This window comes from Nicotiana sylvestris, chromosome 4 (genome assembly GCF_000393655.2).
Source record: "Nicotiana sylvestris chromosome 4, ASM39365v2, whole genome shotgun sequence".
In the NCBI taxonomy this organism is placed as follows: Eukaryota; Viridiplantae; Streptophyta; class Magnoliopsida; order Solanales; family Solanaceae; genus Nicotiana; species Nicotiana sylvestris.
In genome coordinates, this window is record NC_091060.1 from 151,391,574 (window position 1) to 151,401,337 (window position 9,764).

Below are 9,764 nucleotides of genomic sequence, written 5' to 3' on the forward strand. Positions count from 1 at the left end.
TGTTGGCCAATTTACAGTTGGAAAACAAGAACAAATTCTGTGTAGTGAGCTAAAATTAAGTTAATGCACCATTCAGACTTAATTCAGGCCTACTTTTGACATCTCCAAAAGGCTGTTTCATGTATTTTGCCTTCAAGTTCTGTTTTTCCCCTTTGATTTCAGAGCCTCTATAAGAACTGCTAGTCTGCTACTAATTAGTATCTTTCTCAGAAGTTGTTTTCATGTCATTGTGAATGGAGTTGTGGCAATGCGGTGATATTTCGAAAGATGTGGTGGACATGCTATGGTTTAGCTAAAGTTTCGTGCATGGTTAAGTGGCCATCAAGAAGCTATTTTCATTCCTAAGATATTTGGCATGATTAAAAGCTATTTGCATTCCTATGAATAGCCTAATCATGAACCTATATCTCATTTGTACTCTTTTTTCCTTCAACCGTTAATGTTGCCATCATTTATCTTAATTAGCTTCTTCTACTCCTCATTTCCTAACCTGCTGGTGTAGCTAAATTTTGTTATTATTGTTCTCTCGTAGACCTCACGCCTCACAGAGAAAGGCTTGTTTGATCTTGGAGAAATTTTCACAATGCTAAAATAGTTTTCTTAATTAGATTGTTAGAAATAGCCTGCAGTATTGTGTGACGACATACCTTATTAGCAAATTACCATGATTGCTGAATTTTATTGTCACGCCATACGCCAGTAAGGTATGTGGTCACACATACTACAGACTATTTCTAAGAGGAGAGTAATGTCAGTTGAATGGCTTGAAAGAATTTTGGTAAACTGGGAATATGGCATTGCCATGAGGAATTGCTAGCTTCTGGTGCTGGAAGTTTCCAATTCTTAAAGTTGCTTAATTTTTTTATTTATCCTATTTGAATATATAGTCATACCATTCTTTTGCTTTTAGGACAATCCGATGGTACTATTTTTCGTTTCTTGTTATCATGAAATATGGATTGGTCACAGTTTGTGATATCTGCTGTTGGATCTTTTAACCATGTAAAGTCTATGATTCTTTGGTTCATTCTTGGAGCCAATTTTGAGGCTTTGATCTTATTTTAAATGAAAATCATAACCGAGAGGGTGTTTTTCATGATGGGTATTTGTATTTCTTCACCCGCAAAGACTTACTCCATAGTGAATCTTGATTTCGAACTAATGTGAAATTATTTAACCTGTGAAGGTGAGCAAAGTAAGCCAGAGGCATCTGTTCCTACAACTGAAAGATCACAAACACTACAAAGCTGACCTAGCTGGGATGGAACAAAATGAGTAGCGCAATACGGGCAAGTAACATTTTTCTGGCCCATGTATATGGGGACATATGTTGCACCACATACCACAAAAGGATATCTGAAGTCATAATTCAACAGTGTAGCATGGCGCATATTTTTCTCAGCTGCTTGCAGAATCTGGCGGGCTTGTTTGGCTTGGCTTTCATTGGTTGGATTTGTCTCCACGAGTCTCCTGGCAAAGCTGGCCGCTGAGCTAAGATTGCCTGCCTTGAAGAAAATAGTCATAGCATTCTGTAATGCGAGTCTCAAGTGCGGAAGCTGCAGATTACAGTGTGTGAAATAGGCAGCTAACTCCTGCTGACGAACAGGATTATCTTTCAATTCCTTCCTCTTAAGCTCCATCTGCAAACCTAAAATGTACTCCTTCACTAGGATAATCAATTCCTTGACCTCATCCACCTCTCGTCTTGACTCAACCACAATGGTGTGAAGAATGCTCAGGAATAATCTAAGAGCATCAGAGAATTTCTCAGAAGTTGTGGCCCTATAAGCAGCTTTAAATTTTTCTTCCAGCTGAACAAAATTAAAGACAAGGGCAGGTGGACCCCGCACATGGGGACTAGCTGGCTCACTCCAACCTCTCTCAATCGCCAAAGAGATAATTGGTGTCGAGGAGAAGGCACACAGATGTGTGTGGCTTCCCATATGAAGATCAGCAAACAGTTGCTTTAAAGGAGAGAAGTTCTTAATCCCTAGTTGTCTGGTCAGCAACCGCAGAGCAGTCTCGAAATTGCCAGCAGCCACATGTTCGGCAGCAACAGATGATTTTTTGGTCCAAATCTGGCTCACAGGCATGCCAGGGGTTGGGATAACAAAAGGAGAAGAGCGGACATTGGAAGCAGTCTTTGGTGTGTCAGTATCAGGTGGAAGATCCAGATCCTCAAGATCCCATCCTCCATCTTCGTTACGCAGAGCTTGCACCTCACCAATATCCAGTGACTCACCCCAATCAGCATCTGCAGCCTCTTCATACTCCTCATGTCCACCCCTGACTGTAGCATCTAGACCACCTTCTTTTGTCACCATCAAAAGAGGCCAGTCTCCCCCATCCAAGATGGGAATAGGGGGCAGCACCAGAGATGCTTTCTTCTCCTTTGGCAATGATGGAACATTACCGCTCAATTCTTCTGCAAGACGCTTAGCAGTATCCTTGAGCCCGTGGACTGCAGCTGTAATGTATGCAAGGGGCAGATGACCAGCATTCTCCAAAATCTTAACACGCTCACGAATATCACCAAGGTACAAGGCATCGTGGAATTGCCCCATAACTTCATTCTTTACCTCAGCAATTTTCATCATATTTGATAACTTATCCAGGTTTCCCGTTATTAGATAAAGGAAAGCGAGCCTCTCAAAGTTCTTCGTCTTCTGATAGACATATTCAACAATACCTGCATGACCCTGCCGAAGGGCATCCACCCCAAGCCTATACCAATGATCTTTTTCATCAATCTTCTTAGCAGATTCAAGAGCTATCTCAATGTTCCCACTTTCAAGTGTTAAGTCGAAACGAGTAAGCTCGTCCTTAACTAAACGAAGTGCAACCTCAGGAAAACCCTTCTGCTGCAAATAGGCAATCAGGGCTTGACCGCAAAGCCTTGAGTTTCTTATCATACTCATAACCTGGTCATAATCCTTTCTAAGCAGGGCCAGCTTGAAAATGTATTCAGTTGAATCAATAATAATAGGAAAGTTTTTCCCATCTTGATCCAAGCAAAAGATAGTGCTCCCAAATATCTTAGTAATGTAGACGGGGATGTCTAAGGTTTTGATGATTCCACTATCCCCATTAGGAAGGCAGTACTTGATGTGGATAGGTGTTGTATATATGAAGACCCCATTGTCATCCCAGGCACCACTCTTGACACGAATTGTCTCGCGAAGAGTGCAACGGTGCACAAGCTTCTTATCAGCTAGTACTATGGAATACTTGCCAAGCAAAGCAACACTTTCCATGTCAGATGACCAAACAATATACCTGATGAAAGGAGTCTGAAGCTCTCCAAGAACAATTCTCTGCTGGAGATCAAAAATAACAACTCTGTCCTCTGCCCTGCATAGTAAGTTTCCTGTGCCGGCATAATATATTGCATCAGTAGCAGTAGGAAGAAGGGTTTTCTTAACAATTTCATTTTCCAGATCTTTAACCAGGACTTGGTTGGTGCTCTTCTCAAGCACTGCAAACCTGTTCCGAGCAACAAAAACTGCTGATCCTCCACTTCCCTTTTCCCATCTGGAATACCCTGACCCAAAACATAACTTTCTTTAGGTAGCATGTATAGTTCATAGGAACCCCCATCCATGTCGAAACAGATCAACATAGCATTTTCAGTAGGACTGTAAGAAAGTGTTCGTGGACCTGGGGTAAGAGAGTCTTCATGTGGTCATCTATATGTATGTGGCATCAACCGAATTTCCTTCTGAGTAGAATACTCGTGCACATGCAGAAATCGATCCTTCACATAAAATAAAGAATCACCGCTCACAGAAAAAGCAGGGCGTTCTCTCACCAACTTGAACACTATCATCCCACTGCCATGTCCAGCTGCTAGAAGATTCATGTCAGGATGAGCTGCAAGGATCCAGAATCTATCACGCGCCCTCTCAAATCTGTGAAGAAGTTTCCATCGTGGAGCATCCCACACTAGAATGCTCTTATCCTCTGAATTTGAAACAATAACTTTTTGTCTTGGGTGGAACAAAACACATGATACATTGTTCAAATGGCGACCGAATATGCTCAACTCCCAAGCCTTCGTATCTAGAAATATTAAAAACTATTAGCAATGTTAGTATCAATCTGGTGACCTGAAAAATTAAGATAAAAAATGCAGCCTGATCCAAGCTGAAGTAGCACCTGTTTTTTTATCAATTTAATTCAAGAAGAACATTCTTCTCCAAAAGAATAGAAAGAGTTGAAGTTACATGTATGGTTCGCATGCGCTCAAACAAATAAGAAGAAGCATTCATCTCTTCACAGGTACCACAAAACTACAGCTCAGCATGAGCTTAATTAGCTTCGAGCAAGCTTTAGAGATACATGCAAACTGCTAAGGTGCTGCTACTACTACCAGCTCAGACTTTGCAAGGTACAAACAGTTTCAGCTAAGTATGGAGTTCCTAGCTGACAAGTTTTTAATGAAAGCTGAGAGGAGGTTATGCAAATTCTAAAATCCCATTCCTGGCCAAGTGAAAAGGACAACTATAAAGCTCTTATTACAGCTAGATCTATATATAACAGTAAAATATGTCAAATAGTATAAAAATGTTGGATTTTATGTTTACAACCAATTAAGTAATTGGGTTTTGACTTTAAGATTTAGAGCATACCATTCATCTGCCAGATTTTAATCCATCCTCCATTCGCACCAGATACTATTTGGGGCAGCGTAGGATGAAACGAAGCCCGGTTAACCCCTCGATCGTGACCCTTCAAAATATATTTCACAATAGCATCTGTGACACCAAAGAAGTCTGTATTCATCTGGCTTAAAACAGTTTTCTTCTTCACGGCACCAATATTCCAGACCCTAACAGTCTGATCCAAGGATGCAGAGACAACCAAGTCCTCTTTTGGATGAAATAAGGCAGACATCACATAATGGTTGTGCCCAGTCAAGTCAGAAATACAAGTGCGAGACTGCCAGTTCCAAATCCTCATTGTCTGATCATCACTTGCACTGATAATCCAGGGATATTCATGATGAAATTGAACAGTGCAAATATAATCAAGATGCCCAAGCAGTGTAAAGCACCGACGTCACATATAATTCCAGACCTTTATCTTGTAGTCATCCCCTGCGAGTGTCAAATATACTGCTGAGAACAGTATTTTCAATATGCAAGTGCACAAGGACATATTAGCTTACAAAATGTTACAAGTAAATCAAAGATGACAACGATGACTGTTAAACACATGCCTTAAATATTAATTTATTATTTGCTCTAGTGATGATAGGTAAATTTATTGCCCGGCGCCACTTTCATCACTATAAAAATGATTTCACATCCATAAGGTTAACAATCATCATCAATATAAATATGGACATTACGGAATTGAGCCTATAATATAGAGAGGAGCTCACAGTACGTTGCTTTAGATTTTGACAATGTGTCTTGAACTATGGTCCTGCTAAAGAAATGCATGAAAGAAACTACTCCATATAAGTAATTTGCTATGATTAAACACTAATATAAAAAATCATACTTATAAACTAATATGCAAAGAAGTTCTCTTTAAACAAGTTCAACGATGAATCAAACTAAACAGCAATAAAACAACATAGGAAAAAAATTAATGCGAATGACATACCCTAGCTAGCTGACGCCATTGATCACAGAGATAAAATAAGAAAACAAAAAAATCTTGACCGGGAATTTCACTAATATCAAAAACAGCATATTCTGATTTTCTTAAATCACATACGTGTATTCATCAGCGAATCTTCCATGAAATCAATAGCACCAATTTTACAGCAATGCAATAGTATATATAAAAAGATGAAACCTCCGGAAACAAAGAGAGGCTGAGAGTAGTAAAAATGAACGCCACGGACGGGGCCAACGTGCTCGTGGAATCGATCAATGAGAGTTCCCATACGGTAATCCCAAAGCTGGATCACACCGCTGTGAAGGCTAGCTAAAATCCATGGCCTTTTGCTATGAAAACTGAGTCCTTTCACTCGATTACTCTTCGTCTCCAACTTCGTATGCATCTGAAGGTTAGGGTTCATTTTGAGTAGTTTCTCTCTCTATCACTCTGTTTCTGTTTCTGTTTCATAACCAAGGAGAATTTGTTTCAACTAAACAAGGGCGATTTTGTCTTTTCATAAGAAATTAGACCCAATTCACTTGTTTCTTTCCATTCTCTGGTAAGACCAAAGAAAAAAGCTACCGTAATTGCAATGGTGTACGCAGCATTTTGTATAAGTCGTGCCACACTTAAGAAAGTAAACAAATTTTATAACATCAAACTTGGCGAATAAATTATCTTAGACGCACCCAAGAAATATATGGTGTGTAAAACATTTAAAATAATATTTTAAAAAAACATTTAATCTTTTTCCTTAATAATGAAGTTTCCTTAATTATAAAAGGAAAATATATCTGGTCAAATCACATAGTATCATTTGTTTACTTAGTGACGAAAAAGTAAGAAACGAACTTAGAATTAATGCAGACTCGAATCCACGTCACGCACAAAGCAAGTGAACTACGTCACCACTGGGCTGGAGAACTTCACTTTCACAAACGGTGTCACTGTAATAATGTTTAACCTGTTATATCATTTTTAATTTATCACTTAAGATATATTTAGTGAATTTCTTTTTACGAAGCGATGTCACGTGACACGTAACCATTTGGATTCGCCCGTGCGTAATTAATAGGACCAAAGATAATTTCTTCTCGGCCACCTCACAAATCGTCATCTTCAGCATCAAGAAAAGTTCTTGTCAATCAATGGCAATTAACAATAGCTAATTTTTTATTCTTTTTTCCATAAATTGATTCAATCATCAAAACCACAGATTAATCGTTTGAAGAAAGGTACTCTCAGTTTGAATCTACAAAGAGAGAAGAGGCCAAGTCGCAGAGAGAGCGAGAGAGATGAGCGGGAAATGAAGAAAATCAGATTTAGCTTTTTAGTAAAAGACCCTTCACACCAATGAAGCAATTATCAAAACTTGAGGGTATTTTAAGGAAATTAATAAAATGAATTTTAATATAAGTGGTTTACTTATAATTTTGCACCCTCTCATGTTCTAAATTTTGATTTTAAATTCATTCAGAAATAGAAATAGAGAGGCTCTTTTATGAATGGTGCAATAGTTACTGCTGTTTTTATCAATTCTTATTTTAATATTAAGTATTTGAATTTTTTTTCCATTTTGTAAATAGATTACTGAGCTATGATTGACGACACAAAATACTAACTTAAGGCTATTTTCTAGTTTTATATTTTTGAGTTTTGGACTTTGTTGTACTAAATTCTCTCATTTCAAAGTTATTAACAAATGTGCATAACAATTTATTCTTCTTTTCTTAATTTCTAAATAATGGTTAATTTACAGTACAGATGAGTCTGGTAATACAAATTACAAAATTTCGTAATACCAGAAAAATCTACAAAAAGGAGAATAACAATTTGAAATAAATCTAAATACACGATTGTTTCATAAGACAAATATGGCAATGTACCTATATTTATGTGTTTTGAGTCTTTTGACATATGAGACATAAACGTATAAATATTTTGTTTCATAAAACAAAAATTGAAATACGAAAGTTGAAAGTTCATAAGACAAATATGCATATGTAACAAAGCTTGAATTTGAGCTAGAAAGGAAAATATGTTGGTGTATATGTTTCCAAGGTAGTAACTTTTATTTGATAGTAAAGGAAAAAAGAGGAACAAAAACGTATACCCTTTTTTCTGGTGATTTTAGACGAAGTTCCATTATTTAAAATTATTTAAAACTTTGTCGAATGATACATTATTTTAACGTCTAAAGGACTTGAATGATCTTAATTATCATATCATATTAGATATTTGTTTAATTTTAATAACATGCTTATAATTTTTAATTTATATATATAAAGAACAAAACTCCAATAAATATATGGAATAATTATCTTCTTAATATTTGGAACTTTAAAATCAACCAAATCTATGCTTATGAAATCTTTTGTTATTTAGAGTATGTAGGTTAGGACTTTAAAATTAATTAAGATTTATCTTCTATAATCATGTATTATTTGAACTATTAACCATAGCTCTTTTATGTGATGCTTAAAATCTTTATCCTCATATTATGGGTACAAGGGCAATTACGCTTATCCTAAGGCTAGCATATAGAGTGTTGTTAGTGTAACTTTACAACAGGTTTGAACATTTCTATACGATATTTTTTTTAATTATATAGAGATATAATTAAGTGTACTTGAATAACGCAGTATAACAAATTCAATCATAATAATTATAATATACAGCACTTGCAAATAGTGGCTACATAACAATTTATCTGTCTGTATTTCCCTTGTTCTGCCATCCTCTTCATCTGTTCTTTTATCTTCTTCTAATGACTTGCTCTGTTTACTCGCCCGAATATCAATTCTTTCATCATAACAAATGTTTTTGCAAGAGCTTCAAGGGTTGTTAAATTCCCAACATTGCCTTTTGCTTTTGAGTCCCTCGGTTTAATTTTTTCACCTAGTAATTGTTAGTAATCGGTGTTCAAAATCAGAAAATCAGAGAAGTAAAACGTTAGTTCGATAAACAAATCACAAAATAATTCTGAGCCCACAAGTTATTTGTGTGTCCTTAAGGAATTTAATCCCCTCACAATTGTCCAAGGTTATGGATTATTTCCTTCCAGGATAGAATGAAAAAACTATTCTGTAATACTGACAATCGAAATTACAGAACTTCAATGAACTCAACAAACGGAGCAAATCACACTTGATACATTGTTTATTTGGAAAAACAACAATATAAAAAAGAGGGGAGAAGTTTCAGATTTTTCATATCTAAAAAAATGAGGTCAAACCTCTAAATTTATAGACAATGAAAGGGTGAGATGAAGATGTGCAATCCAAGAGGTGCCTCTTCCATTTTCCATTCACACCCTTTAAATAAAAACCCAACAATCCTCACATGAATGGGAAATAATCATATTTATAAAAACATGCATAAAAATTATGGGATTTGCAAGCAAAGATTAATCGCATCTGGATAAGTAGGTGATGTTTTATACTTCAATATCACACAGAGGGAGGAGGGGGTAATTTGTGCGGTGACCAATTTTTCGCTTAAACTGATTATGGAAGAACCCGGTTCTTCTAAGTGTTCCTTAACCTACTATTGTAGAAATAGTAAATACGGAAAGTAAAGAACACAAGTATCTTAGGTGAAAAACACCTAGCTCAAAAGGTGAAAAAATCACGACCTACTTTCCAGTAGGATTTTTCTAAACTCTCTACTAAAATTATTGAGCCAAAAACTGCATTTACAAAAACTCTTTGTAAACCTAGGACTAACTCTAATCTCGTTGTGGCAAACAACCTCTAACTGTTGTGACAACTTCAAGTTAACTCTAACTTGAAAACTCTGAGTACCTATTACAATTGCCTCTAGATAAAGCTGAAAGGTACAAAAACCACCTACTATAATTGAACTAGAATAAAAGACAAACATTTGGAACTGGTTCTTCTATCTGGTTCATGTAGCTTCAGGTTTGCACACTTGAATCACAAACAAACTGCTTGCAAAATTGCCTTTCTATTTTACTCTCAATTCACGTTTAACTTCTACTTATGTGTGTTACCTGTAAAAGAGAACACCACTGATATTTATAGAGTTAGTAAATAGAGATTGACTAGAATTCTGATGCTACTCTTCCTTGGTGAAAGAGTTCTAGTTGATCTTAATCTCTAACTCCTTCCCTTTCCAAACTGTGTTCTCTTTGA

General features: G+C 36.5%; 1 pseudogene; it reads right to left on the bottom strand.

Annotated features, from left to right (window-relative positions):
• Positions 1-1,151: 1,151 nt before the first annotated feature.
• Positions 1,152-6,130, bottom strand: LOC104249463 (coatomer subunit alpha-1-like; annotated as a pseudogene).
• Between the last annotated feature and the right edge of the window lie 3,634 nt (positions 6,131-9,764).